Source organism: Sminthopsis crassicaudata, chromosome 2 (assembly GCF_048593235.1).
Source record: "Sminthopsis crassicaudata isolate SCR6 chromosome 2, ASM4859323v1, whole genome shotgun sequence".
In the NCBI taxonomy this organism is placed as follows: domain Eukaryota; kingdom Metazoa; phylum Chordata; class Mammalia; order Dasyuromorphia; family Dasyuridae; genus Sminthopsis; species Sminthopsis crassicaudata.
The window spans coordinates 568,232,873-568,247,727 of NC_133618.1; the positions used below are offsets into that span (position 1 = coordinate 568,232,873).

General features: G+C 34.9%; 1 long non-coding RNA gene across 3 annotated transcripts in view; it reads left to right on the forward strand.

Annotated features, from left to right (window-relative positions):
- The window catches only part of LOC141553723 (uncharacterized), a 94,845-nt gene that overhangs the window by 41,918 nt on the left and 38,072 nt on the right, over positions 1 to 14,855 (forward strand). For all 3 annotated transcript variants that reach the window (XR_012485606.1, XR_012485604.1, XR_012485605.1), the window contains exon 5: positions 12,264 to 12,366. This is a non-coding gene — a long non-coding RNA (uncharacterized LOC141553723). The remainder of the gene's footprint in view (positions 1 to 12,263; positions 12,367 to 14,855) is intronic.

Genomic DNA, 14,855 nt, shown 5'->3' on the forward strand with positions numbered 1-14,855 from the left:
GTATAACATACAGTATAGAAATGAGAATTTCCTCAGTGTTGAAAAGGGGTTCTTTAAAAGGTGACTATTGTTTGGAGATATGGAAAAGGCAACTGCAAGTTTCAGGAAAACATCTGCTCCCTAAATAAAGTAATCTTTGAGACCAAGGAAACAATACTTTTGTATTTCTTTCTACTTCCTTATTTTGGCAAAGACAGAATGAACAGAAATGATTCTGTTTTAAAATAGGCCTCCACAATCTTATAGATTTCCTGCCAATTCAAACAATTCAGATGACTAAACTCAGAGAAAAACATTTTCTATAGAACATACCTGACCATTAGCATCTTCTATGATCCTAAGGCATACATTGCTTCCCATCCCATTTCCATTCTGCTGTGCAAGTAATTCTACGCAAAAAAAGCTATAATAACCCAAGCTATATTCTAGAAGCTGAAATCCCTCTTTGTTCTAACAATCATTCTTAGGGCATGAATAAATTTCTTTTCTTTTCAATCTGGCTTTTACTTCTTGACTCTAGGTCTGGTGCTCTATCTTCTACCACATAGCTATAACTATTTTATTTTTAATACACATTCTTTATGAGTCATGTTGGAAAAGAAAAATAAGAACAAAAAGGAAAAAATCCCAGGAGAGAAAAAAAAAACATAAATAACTGAACATAGCATGTGTTGGTTTATATTTAGTCTCCAAAGGTCTTTTTTTTTGTAGGCAGATGGTATTTTCTATCCAAAGTTTATTGTGATTGAGAAGAATCAAGTCTTTCATAGTTGATCATTGCTGATTACTATGTACAATGTATTTCTGGTACTGATAGTTTCACTCAGCATCAGTTCATGTAAATCTTCCCAGACCTTTCTAAAATCAGCTTGTTCATCATTTTATAAAACAATAATATTCCATTACTTTCATATACCACAACTTATTCAGCCATTCCCTAATTGATGGGCATCTACTCATTTTCTAATTCTTTGCTACTACAAAAAAAAGCTGCTACAAACATGTCTGCATATATGGGTTCTTTTCCCTCCTTTATGATTTCCTTGAGATACAGACCTAGTGGTGGCACTTCTGGGTCAAAAGATACGCACAGTTTTATAGCTCTTTGGGAATAGTTCCAAATTGCTCTCCAGAATGGTTAGATTATTTCACAACTCCACCAACAATGCATTAGAACTGTAACTATTAATTGGTTGTGACCTTGGACAAGTCCTTTCCCTTATCTGGGCCTCATTTTGATCACTGATAAAATATGGATATTGGATTATATGATCTTGAAAGTCCCTTTCAGCTGTATCAGTCCATGATTTTGGGAAGAGATGAGCTATCTTATGGACATTGAAGATAGAAATAGGTAAGGAATTTTGTTCTTCCATGGCTTCTAGGCCATATGTCCTCAGTACAGATACATTGATTCTCATGGGTCTAGTTATCATTCTGATTATAATTATTTTTGAAAGTTTCAGAACACTATGGAATAGCATTGAAGCTGTGCTCTGTGGTTTTAGTCGTGTCTGACTCTTAGTAACCCTATTTGTTATTTTTTTTTCAGACACTCTGCCTATCTCTCATCTTGTCATTTTGTCATATACTCTTCATATACTTACTAGTTGGATGAGTCTGAATAAACCACTTAATTCTGTTTACCTCAGTTTTCCTTATCTGTAAAACCAGGTAGAGAAAGAAATGGCAAACTACTACAGTATTTTTGCCAGTAAAATCCCAAATGTGGGTCCTAAAGAATTGGACATAATTGAAAATGACTAAAACAACTCTTTCTCTTTGTCTATCTGCCTCTATATAACATCTCTGTCTTTGTTTCTATTTCTATTACCCCCCCCAAAAAAAAATACCCACCCACAACTCTAACACACATATATTAAAAGGAAGAACATTGATCTTGTTTCTTCAGCATAGTTTTGTTCCTGTCTTTTATTCATTTTTATTTGCATGGCAAACTAGTCAGAGATTGAGAAATTTTGGAAACTCTGAATCAAGAGAAGTCTTGGAATTTTATATGAAGGATAGTCTACAAACTGGTGCTGACTAGTAACATTTTAGGTGAAAGAATTTAAGCTAGAAGTCACAATAAATTGTTAATCCTAAGTCAGAGAGAGGTTTCTGGTAAGAACCCTTTCCTTAGCGATCAGGAATAATTGGAGGTTAAAAAAAAAAATCAATTTTACACCCATAGGAATTAGTTATCTAGGATTGCCCAGTGCTTCAAAGAACTTAGGATTTTTATTTCAGCTGAAGCTCTGAGAAAAAACATACTTCTTATGGGAAGAAAGGTTACTAACAACTGGGAATTTTGTTCTAAAAGAAGTATAGCGCAAGTATTGGATAGAACTACTCTTCTTATGAGGGAAGAGGTAAGCTCAGATGAGCACTCTAGTTAAAATTACAAGTTAGACATAGATAGAATCTCTGGGCCTTTATGTTCAAAGCAATTACATTTGATAGTGATCAGCAGCAATCATGGGACCCAGTAGAATACCATGGAGCAGTAGCCATATGAGACTAATGGGGAGCAAAATATGGAAGAGAATGAATGTAGTACAAGGTCAACAGGTAGTAGGTTTAATGGGAGAGTGGGATGAAATCATCCAAAGAAATGGTAGTCTTGTAACTTTAGAAGTATAAATTACTCCTCAATCCAAGCTGCCTAAGCATACATGTTCATTACATGTATTTCTCTACTGTGTGTCCTGGAAAAATACATTTCCTGTAGGAATCCACTCTCATTACTAATGTATTGAAGATATGTGGGATAGTTTGTTCCATTTTTCTGGGAGGAATGTTTTATTGTTCTCTCTCTCTTTCTTTTTTTCTCTATTTTAAACTATGCTCTTTCATTTAATGTTTTTGCTTTGAAGTAATTACGTGCTCTGTCTGACTGGATAAGTAAAACACAATGGCAGGGACTTATGAACCTAGGTTTTAAGTGGATGTGGACCCACACTGTACTTTGAACCTGTTTGTAATGTTGTTTGGGACTCATTGTGTGACTTGGAGGTGTCCTCAGATGCTACGCTGAAAAAATCAGGAGAAATTTAAGATCTTTTCTGTCTTGTTATGGTTCAGAGAGTGTATTGTGAAAATGGGGAAAAAATAGTCATTTGTTAAAATGTTATATCATTTCATCTAAAAACTTTAATATGCTAGAAAAAAGTCTGCCCTGGAAATCACTGCTTAGATTGAAGGCACATTTGGTACCAGAGTAATCAAAGTCCCCAAATTACATTTTTCTGAAAGCAAAATGGTTTGAGGAACCTTTAAAAATTGCTTCCCCTTGGAGTGCCCTCTTAAATGGCTTTTGTCCCCTATGGAATCTCTTTCAGTTTAACTGGTTGGCATTATATGTTCCATTTAAAAAGAACAATTCTAAGAGTCACAACCTATCAGTTTTAGGTTTGTCCCTAAATGGAGATACCACATTGAGGGTTAAATCAATCTCTTCTTGTTGTCATGGTAATTTTGTAAGTAAGAGAATACTGAGCGGCTGGCCTCCTGACTCTGGTTAGAATCATACATACTCCATGCTTCTTCAGAACATTTCATAGGCTCATAGAATTTAGAACCAGAAAGAGACCTAAGAGATCATCTAGTCCAACCCTTTCCCTTTATAGATGGGAAAACTGAGGCCCAAAGAATACAAGTGATATGCCTAAGACAACACACACAATTGCAGTTTTAAGTGGCTTAATAGAGAATGACTGGGAGAAAGAGATCCTAAATCCCCATCTACAACCATTGCATTGCTATAGTGTTGGGTTTTTCTAAGTTTATCTATTACTGGATGTCCCCCTCCTCTTATATTCCAACTTAGCACATGCTAAGAAAACAATAAGTATTTATTGATTGAATTAAGATTGTCTAAATATTATTCAGACTGGTATTTCCATTATTGGATGAAAACTCCAGGAAAACAGTATGTGGCTTGATTTACTTTGTATCTTTGTTATTGATTGATTGAATTTCTATTCCTTCTGACTCATACATCATTATCTATCCAGATAAGAGATGAAGCATGCATTTAAATGTATGAATAAAAGAACTTGTCATGGAAAGGGCTTGTAAGAAAAGGTCAAAGAGAATTTCTATTCCTAGGCCTTAAAAAAAGGCCAGAAGGGTAAAAAGCCAATAGCAAAAGTCTCTGCTGATAGTGACAATCCCGACATACCAAAAGACTAACTTCATATCTAAGTAGCAAAGAAAGGACTGATGTCCCCTTAATAGGCTCAACAGATGTGCCCAGATTTGTGCATAATACTTTGACCAAAGGGTCAATGTGGTTACTATGGACCCAGCACTTGATTATTGGTCATAATGTAAAGGAATTGTGGCATGGGAATTTCTTCCCAGACATGGTAGAAAGAGCACTGAATTGAGAATGGATTCTAACCCTGGTTCCCACTTGTGTGGGAAGCTCCATGATATAATGAATGAAAAGAGTAGTGGTACTAGATTTTAAGTAACTGGATTTAAATTCCATAAGTAATACTTGTTGTTTTGTTGATTATGGACCATATATTTTACCTATGTGTGCTAGAGTCCAATCAGTCCAGGTTTAGGACTCAAGAATTTATTGCAGGGCAGCTAGGTATTGCAGTGGATATAGCACCAGCTCTGAAGTCAGGAGGACCCGAGTTCAAATATGTCTCAGACACTTAACACTTCCTAGCTGTGTGACCCTGGGGAAGTCATTTAACCCCAATTGACTCAGCAAAAAAAAAAAAAAAAAAGAAGAAGACTCTATTGCAACATTTAAATTTTAGTTAGCATTTACATGTCCATAATCAACAAATGTCACAAACTTTAGCTTGATTTTTAATTTTGCTATTTGTGTATAAGAAAGTGATTAAGAAAATGTTAATAATGCAAATTAAAATTTAAATATATGCACTGCTTATATCTCCATGCCCTTCACTTCCTACCCCAGCTGGTTGTTAAACATTTTACCAGCATACCACCATCCCTAGGACTCAGCTTCCTTATTTGTAAAATGAAGAGACTAGAGTAGATGATATCTTAAATTCTTTCTAGTTCTAATGGATGATCCCATGACTTTAGGCAAAACAATTTTACTCCATAGATATTACCTTTCTCATCCACAAAATAGAAAGGTTTGACTAATTGAAAAATTAGCATTTATTTAGCTTTTACATTCTGTGAATTGGGGCAGAATAGGGCAATTTGAGGTTATAGGAGAAGAGAGCAGTTGGGGATTCTCAGTTCTTTAGGCATATGACTTTTTTCTCTAATTTCCCAGGAGATTAAATTTTTTAATTAAATATTACTTAGAGTGATATTAAATTAAGTTTATACTTATCCTATGAGCACACATTGATTGGAAAGTAGTAAGAGGAAGTGTGTGGAGGATATGGGGAAATTTGGCCAAGGTTTGAAGATTTAAAACTTAGGGGATTTACATTATGCCATTAAATACTGAATGCATAAACATGCAGGACTACCTGTGTATGCATATATATTATATAATATGATAATGCCTGTATTGGAGGCAGGAAGTAATCCAGTGGAAAAAATGCTAGAGTCAAAAGCCTAGTATTGGAGTCCCTGTTCTTCCACCTACTGTCTATATTATATAACTGGACAAGTTATATATATATTCTCTGAACTTCATTTTTGAAATGTATGAAATATAGAGATTGGATTCACTGAATGACCTCTCAATATGCCTCTAACTTCAAAGCTATGATCCTTTCTATCTCAAGCCTTGTTCTTTATTTCTGGCAAGAATGGGGAAGAGAGGTTTGGCTGGTTGTGACTATTCCAGATATGTAGGAATATGAATGGAAACAGAATATGAATGCGTAAAAAGGTAGTTATTAAGCAGTAATTCTGTGCAAAGCACTGGGAATACAAATAGAATAGCAAGACAGTACCTAATCTAAAAGAACTCATATTATTCAAAGGAAACAAAACCATATATATATATATATATATATATATATATATATATATATATATATATATATATATATATATATATATGAAATTTCAGCTAATAGTTGTATGGAAAGATCTCCATGTATGCAGTAGCAAAACTGATGTTGATGTACCTTCTTTAATTTTAATTTCATAAATGAAATCATATGATATCAAGTGCTAAGGATTTTGGGGGTGAGGGAGGGAGAACATTCCCATCCCCCTTGCTGTCCCCACCCATCCAGGGTTATTAGTAGATATGGCTACTGAGGAGAGAGGGACTGCAGAAGCTATTGTCCAGTCACATTTGCACAAGAGTCCATTCTCTGGATGATAGCTTCATGGATTCTGCTGGAAGCAGGGTCAGTGAAATGAAGGGTGCTAACTCTTTTTTAAAGTGCTCAGGTTCAGGGGCTTTGTCTATCTTCTTTCTTTTTTTTTTTTTTTTTTTAGTTTTTAAAGCTTTTTATTTTCAAAACATATGCATAGATAATTTGACAACATTGACCCTTGCATAGCCTTGTGTTTCAGATTTTCTTCTCCTTCCTCCCTTGCCTAGATGGCAAGTAATCCAATATATGTTAAACCTGTTAAAATATATGTTGAAACATATTGATACAATTCTCTTGCTGAACAAGAAAAATCAGATAAAAAAAAAAGAAAGTAAACGAGTAAGAAAACAAAATTCAAGCAAACAACAACAAAAAGAGTGAGAATGTTATGGTGTGATCCACATTCAGTTCCCACAATCCTCTCTCTGGCTGTAGACAGCTTTGATTTATCTTCTAGAATTGGGATCATATGATTGTGATGGTAGTAGAAGTGGTTTTTTTTCTCAGCTAGGTTGGTTGCTGGTAAGAATGGCTGGCCCCTTTTCCACAGGAATATTTTCCCTGGAAGATGGCTTTTGGGAATTGGTTTGGAAGCAAGACCAGTAGTGGTCTGGAGGGAAATGCTATGCCTAAGATTCTTGGGCTTACTTGTCTTTCATGATATAATTAGGAGATTTGAAATAAAATATCCCTCCCCTTCCCTGCCATAAACATCTGCCAATGTGTGTATATATGTACATATACATAAATGTAGATACATAGCATCAGTGCAGAGGGACTAAAAGTGTAGAAATTGCACATGAGTGGATGTGAGGAACCTAAATGTGGGGAATATCTGTGAAAGGGTAACACACCTATTTGGTGATGCTTTTGGTAGTTCTTCTTCTTCTTGATTTGGGCCAAAGATAACTCAAAAAAAAAAAAAAAAGATCAGTGTTCTTCTAGACTCACCTAATCAATATTCTTATCTTTATTGTGTGTGTGTGTGTGTGTGTGTGTGTGTGTGTGTATTCAACAACAAGGCATTTTTTTGCTCAGTGAAAAGCCTGGATCTCCCTATATTCTTCCCAAAGAAGAATTTGTAATTAGATAAATTATCTGAGAATAAACATTATAAGCAGCATAAATTGTTAGATAACATACAGCTACATAGTCAGATGCCCACAAAGATACTTAATACATAATATAGTGAAGTAAGCTGAACCAGGAAGACACTATATAGAATGACTAACACTTTAAAAATAAGAAAATCAACAAAACAATCACAACTGAATACTATGAAATCACAGTAACCAAATGTGGTTCTAAAGAGATGGAAATGCACCTAAAGTTCTCTTGATATTGCATTCCTAGAATTATCTCAAGAAGAGAAACAAACTTGGGGTTTCTAGATAGATAATTATAAATATACATTCCACTGCATCCCTGTTTTACTTAAAGAGACCTACATAAGCACTCACCCTATTATTGTTATTCTAAAAGCTTAAATTCTTTCAGAAGAAAATTATGCTTAAGGCTCCTTAAACAGGAAACTCTCCTTCCCACTGGATCCACAGTATCAAATAATTCACAGTAATAGTGAAGCACAGATCAAATGCCTTTTCTAAAAAGTGTCTACTGGTTGATTCTGCATAGCAGAGAAGGCTCATGAGAAGCAGCTAAGAGACACAGTGGATGAATAATGGACCATATGAAGGAATATGTAACTTCAAATTCATCCTCAGACACTAACTAGTTTTGTGATCCTGGATAACTCAGTTTATTTCTGTTTCTTCATCTGTAAAATAGATATAATAATAACATTTGCTTTCCAGGGTTGTTGTGAGGATCAAATGAGAAAATTGTTGAGTGTTTAGCACAGTGCCTGGTGCTGAGCAAGCACAATAGAAATGTTAGCTATTATTGTTATTGCTTTGTTAATCTAACACCTTATGATATCTTTAGGATGCTGAGATATTAAGTATAAATTATTACCTTTAGATAATTCTTCTAGCCTTTATAGCCAGGTGGTAAAGAGAATGGAATATTGGGCCTGAAATCAGGAAGATCTGAGTTCAAATGCTACCTCATATACTTGACTGCTCTGTGAATCTGAGCAAGTTACTTAAACTTTTCCACCTCAATTTCCTCTTCTTTAAAATGGGGACAATTGTACTTATTTCTCAGGGTTGGTTTGAGGAGAAACTGAGTTAATATATGTAGCATTAAATTTCTATAGAAATGCTTACCACTGCTATTGTTTCCTTGTAATATGACTTTTAATATCCTGTTAACTCTAACAGCTTTTGGGCCAGAAGAATCATCTTCTCCCCAAAAGACTAGTTTTCCCCAAGAACTTTCTTCTACACAGAATGCAATATTCTAGGGTAGTCAAATTCGGGGTTAGTAGAGAGGCAAATCAAGGCACTTCTTGTCTTGCTATCTATCAAAATGGCTGGATTATGTGCTTGGGATGCCCTGAATGTCTCAGGAAATCAATCCTCTTCATCTGTTAAAAGGCTGTATTCTGGAGCTCTTACATTTGAACTGATAGATGCAATCCTATCAATCCTATAGAACTGCATCTATCAGTTCAAATGCAAGAGCTTCAGAATATAGCCTAACAAAGATATCTTAATGTTTTTTTAGAAACTAGGACTCAGGAACTCTCACCATTCAGGCAATAAGCATTTTATTATTTTCAAAGTTGTTCTGCTTGTCTGGGGTTTTTAAAACTTCTTTCTGTTCTCTGTGTATTTAAAAAAAAACAAAAACAACAAAAAAAAAACCCAACAGTGACCCTTTTCCCTTCCTTTTTTTCCTTATTGGCAACACTCCACTATTCCTTCTTAAATCTGCTAAATCTCCCAAGATACAAAGAAAAACACAATCCTTTTAACAAATAAGCATAGTCAAACAAAATGAGTCCACCACCATTTTGCCATGTCTGAAAATGCATTTCTCTTATGGCTTTTTGAGTCTGTCATCTTTTCACTGGGAGATGAATAGCAATTTTCAATCCTTTGGGCATATCCAATTTCTACTAGAGAATTCTTTACCTGAAAGTTAAGTGTATGGATATTTAGTCAAACCAAGAAATTATTTACTAAGGACCAAAATATGCCAGACATTGTACTAAATATTGGTGATATAAATATAAGCAAGAGAGTCCCTTCTTTCAAGGAGTATATTTTTTTCTAATGGAAGAAGACAACACATAATTGAAAAACTGAGTAGCAGTGGTCCTTAATCACCATCACAATGTGAAGATATCTGGCAAATATTATGGAGGTCTGATTCTAGTCAAGATAAGGAAAAGTCTCAGTTATCAGAGTCTGATGACTAAGGTAGGGTCCAAGACAGTGTTGTAGAGGAGATGAGAAAGCATTTTAGAAGTCAAAGGGAATTCAGGGTGTAACCAACAATATTGGGATATCTTTGCTGCCATCAGTTTGAGCCCATCCAGATGTGTCCTCATTGTTAAGAGCAAGTTAATAGCATTCCCTTTAACTACTTAACATTAATTAGCCTATATGAAGGAATATTTATGAAACATATAGCAAGAACAAAACTAAAAATCTCCCCATCACATGCTCTCCAACATCTCAAGGTGCATACTGTTCCCCTACCTCTCTTTAGTCTCTGGAGATATAAATTCAAAACTTAGTTCAATTACTATATAACTTTAGTCCTACCAAGTTCATATCCAGATGTGTCATACTACTAGAGGAGGGCCTCTATTCCCCTGGGATACCTGAATATCATTCCTTGATTATTAGAGCACTGATGTACTCAATGCAAAACTTGTCTTGGATTCTGACTCTTATTGACTTGCTCTTCTAATCAAGAGATTTTACTCTAGAACAAAAAAGAATGAATGAAGAGATCAAAGAATAAGGCCTATTTTTCAGTGGCCATATGACCTCATTATGTGGAGAAGGCTATAAGTCCTTTTCCTTTAAAACACAGTCTGTCACCAGATTTTGTGATCAAAGGAGTCACTGAATGAAAGGAAGAAAAAAATCGCTAAAATTCACTCAGAATTCATAACTGCACAGTTGAAAAAGAATCCTGGAAAACATGTGATTAGCCAATTGGAACTAGTTATAGAATGTCTCTATAGTCTCTCAATAGCCTTTCCAAGGCATGTCCTTATACATCATCATGATTTTCCCAGAAACAAGTGGAGAGTGCATATTTAGCAAGCTGATAGGATGCAGTGAGCAAACATCCCTCATTACACTTTATTTCTCACTCTGTAATCTTTACCCTTGGTGAAGTGAAAAATAATTAGTTGGTTCAAAAAAAATAATTAGTTGGTTCAAGGAAGGTACTGTATGATGACTTCAATTGGCAATAGTATAATAGCCACTCCATATATATGTGCTGGGGGTGCCCCAACAGAAACCCCCATTATCAGTGTGTGTTTCATTGATCCAAATGGCCTCTGCAATGATTGAGCACCCCCTTCTGTCAATTCCCAGTCCTGAGTTGTGGAAGGTGCTGAAGGCAGTATCACAACAAATCCTGTGGAATTCACCACTTCCCCCTCGTGTGAAGAAGTTGCCAATAACAGCTTCTGCTTTTGCTGATTTCCACACAGCTTTAAGATAGCATCCATAGAAATGCTCAGAGGGATAGCATTTATTTGCTGAGGTAGTCTGACATCAATTTTGCTCAAATTTGGAGCCCCAATATCACTTGTATGCACATTTAAAAAGTCTCTTTCTGTGCCTTCTAGCCAGAAAGAAATATGTTAAACTACCAAGCTCCATGATTCCTTTGAAGTGATTTTATTCAGCAATCTTTAAACTAAAATTTTAAATACGAGGCCATATGGTGTAGATTGCAATTCTAATCTGCTCAGACTAATCTTTGTTTCTAAGATCCCAAACTTCTATGATGTCCTTAGTTTAAGGTACTAGAACTCTTTAAGATGTGTGTTCAGATCAGGCTGTATATTAAATCACATCCCCCCAAAAATCAAAATTTATAGTAAAAATAAAACAATACAACCACAAAATGTGATAGAACAATTTTAGTATGTCAGTTCCCAATATCAATAATGGAAAGGGTTCCTTTATGTAAGAATAAAGTTTCAAAAGTTATTCCTAAAAATAATTCTAATGTAAATCAAGGAGAATTCCATTCAGCCTGGAATAACATTTTTTTAAACTGATATCTTCACGTATTACTCATCATTCCAGTACTAATAACAAAGCCTTCCTTATATACTTTAGCAGGAAGTTATTTCTCTTTCATTTGCCATCATATCACTCTGTCTGTACTCCTTCTATGCTCTAATCCCAGTCTAATCTACAATAATTTTATTCATCTGTGAGTTGTTTATCTTACTTGATTGTAAGCTCCTTGAAGCCAAGGATTTAATTTTATCCACATGCACTATATCTGGTAGGTGTTTAATGAATACTTATTGAATTTTCCAATTTTATTCTTTTACTTCCTTTTCTCTTCTGAGATCACAAACACTTGGATTCTTTTCTTACTCTTTTAAAATGTTAGCAAAATTTTGATATAGCAATCTGGAACTCTCAATATACAGTATTTGGGAAGGAAGCATTTTATGAAAGAAACAAAGCACTTGTTTAGATTTGGCATCAGAAGACATGGGTTTGCCATTTACTTTAAGTATGCTATTGGTCAAACTATTTTTCTTCTTTGAAGCCTCTGTTTCTTCATATATAAAATAAAATTAAAATATGCAAAATGAAATGATCTCTAAAGTCCTTTTCATCTCTAAGCCCAATGAAGTTAGGCAATTATTCAATTTAACAAACATTTAACTACAAAGTTAGCTTTCCTGTCTTCTCATGACAGGATTTTCCCAGGGTTCTTTCTCTATGTCTATGTTTTTCTCACTGTGTTTTTGCCTAACATTGTAAGGCATCATCTAGTCTTTATCACCCCCAAGACACTTTTTTGTAATATATTTTTAGACTAGCACATTATAAGCATTCCATTTTATTCTTTTCATATATGCAGGTTACCTGTTTGCCCAGAGATTATTAAAGAAGCCATAAATCTTTAAAGGAATACAATTGAATGGAAATGGGGGAAAGGCACCCTAAAACCTGAGTCATGACAGGTAAGGAAATTGACTACATTCCTGAACCTGCCTATTTTATTTCTTTTTGTAGCTGGATAAAATTTGGCCAGGCTTTTATAATATGCCTATATCTGGATGAGTTTCTTTTCATTACATTTTTCTTAACTACCATGGACAGAGTCACTAGTTCATCAAATCTTAAATTTAGAACTAGTCTGATCCTTTCATTTTGTAGAAGGGGAAACTGAGGACCAGTAAGATGAAATAATTTGCCTAAGGTCACGCAGATAGTGGAAAAATTGGGATCTAAATCCAGGTCCCTTGACTTCAAATCTACCTCCTTTCATAAATACTGTGGGTAAAGTACACATAAACACAAAACCCCAGAATCCTTGATAGCTTTTTCCCAAATGCTTGAAGAAGGGTTTTGTCATGATTTTGAATGAAAAGCTTAGCAGCAGAGATGAATGGGACACAATACAAAACAATTCTGCATCTTCTTCTGATACCAATATGCTACAAACCAAATTTATCATCTCTCTTTTAAACCAACCATGTCATTTCCTCTGATTGGAACCCTTCCTTTCCTCATTTCTTCTACTTATAACCCTCCCCATCCTTCAGGATCCTAATTCAGAAGCCTCCACACCTAGTCCTCTCCATGAATCAAATAACTATTTGCCAGCCTCAGAATACCTATAGTACTTTGTTTTGTTCTTATAATAGTCAACACATTCCATTTTCTTTAATAGTAATTTGTCTTATTTGTCTAATTTTTCTAATCTAATTGTCTAATCTAATTTGTCTTATTTTTCCTAACTTTACTAAGTTCCATAAGGGCTAGAATTTCATTTTAGTTATCATTTTATCTCTATCCTCCTCACCCAAATATTAGGTATAATGCCTTCACTGCATATAGTAAGTTCTCAATCAGTGTTAATCAACTGAATTAATTGAGCATGGGACTCCTGTACACTTCAGCTCTGTCTAGCTACTCCACAACTTTATGTTTGGGCCATTACTTATGTTCACGATTATGAGAGCCATTTTTTTTTTATTAGAACAGAGAGAATATCATCTCTGTTGTGCCTCTTATTTAGAGATTGTAAAACAATTGAATCACATTGGGTCAGATTCTGGAGCACTAAATTTTAGACTTTATTCTATTAGTATTCACTCATTGATCATCTTAGTCAAGTCATTTCCTTTTTTTTTCTGGGTCTTGATATGTAGAAAAAGTAGGCTGGACCAAATGTTGCTGAAAGTTTTTTCCCCCTCCAATTTCAACATTTTATGTATCCCAGATAATTAAATGGTTGTAAGTTATACCTTTCCCAAGTGAACATTCCCCTAATGACATTTCAGTAGCAACTTTAAATGAAAACAAATTCCTAGAATTAAATTGCATAGATTTACATTAATTGTATAGGTATGCTACACTGATCCATATCATTAGCTCTGAAAATGTTGGAGCTTTTTTTTTTTTTTTTTTGGTCTTAAAAAAAAATCTTAGCATTTAGTAAAATGACTGGTATATAGTAGGTGCTTAAAGAGTGATCATTTGCTGAATGACTAAGAAAAAATAACAATCCATCATCATAAACCCAAACTATTAGTTTCTGTTTGGGTTCTGAGAAACCACAATAATTCCAAAACATCCAGTAGGAAAAAGGATGCAGAAATTTGACTCAGAATGAGATATTATGGGACTAAAGAGTTGGGGAACTTGAGTTAAAATCTTTATTCTGCCATAAACTAGTTAGATTAGCTCAAGGAAGTACCTTCTTTATCTTTCCCAATCTTATCTGGAAAAGAGAAATGATAATCCCTCATTGAGTATTTGTGCATCACTAATGAGATAATGTAGGATGAGGATTTTGCAAATTTCTATGCAAATCAATGCAAGAAATGTAGTTCATTTGGAGTAGTAGGAATCAATAGAAGAGAAGAAAAAACTAAAAATGATATTACCTCTCTTTAGGAAACAGGAAGAAAACCTTAGAGAGAAGCAGTACTTTTTTGTTCATCAGGCCTCCAGCCAATAAGTAATTGATACTGCTACTCACATTAGAGGGATATCAAGGTAGACAAATAACCTTGGTATTGCATGTGAGTCCCTTCCTCCTTCTCCCTCTCCTTCTTTTCCCTCTCTCTCTCTTTCTCTCTCTCCCTCATCCTTTTCCCTCTCTTCTTCCTTCCCTTTCTCTCTTCTTCCCTCCCTCCTTTCTTCCATCTCTCTCTCTCTCTCTCTGTCTCTCTCTCTCTCTGTCTCTCTTTCTGTCTCTCTCTCTCTGCTTCTGTCTCTGTCTCTGTATGTTTCTCTCTCTCATTCTGTCTGTCTATGACAATTAAATATCATTCCAGACCCCCCCCCAAAATAGGGTACAGAGCACTTTGCTAGATTTTGGGGCTACAAAGAAAAAAATGAAATAGATCCTGCCCTGCCCTCTAGTATCTTACATGCTATTGTATGAATCAACATATATACATGGGATTGTTTTGCTTCTGTCTTTGGATCTCCAATACCT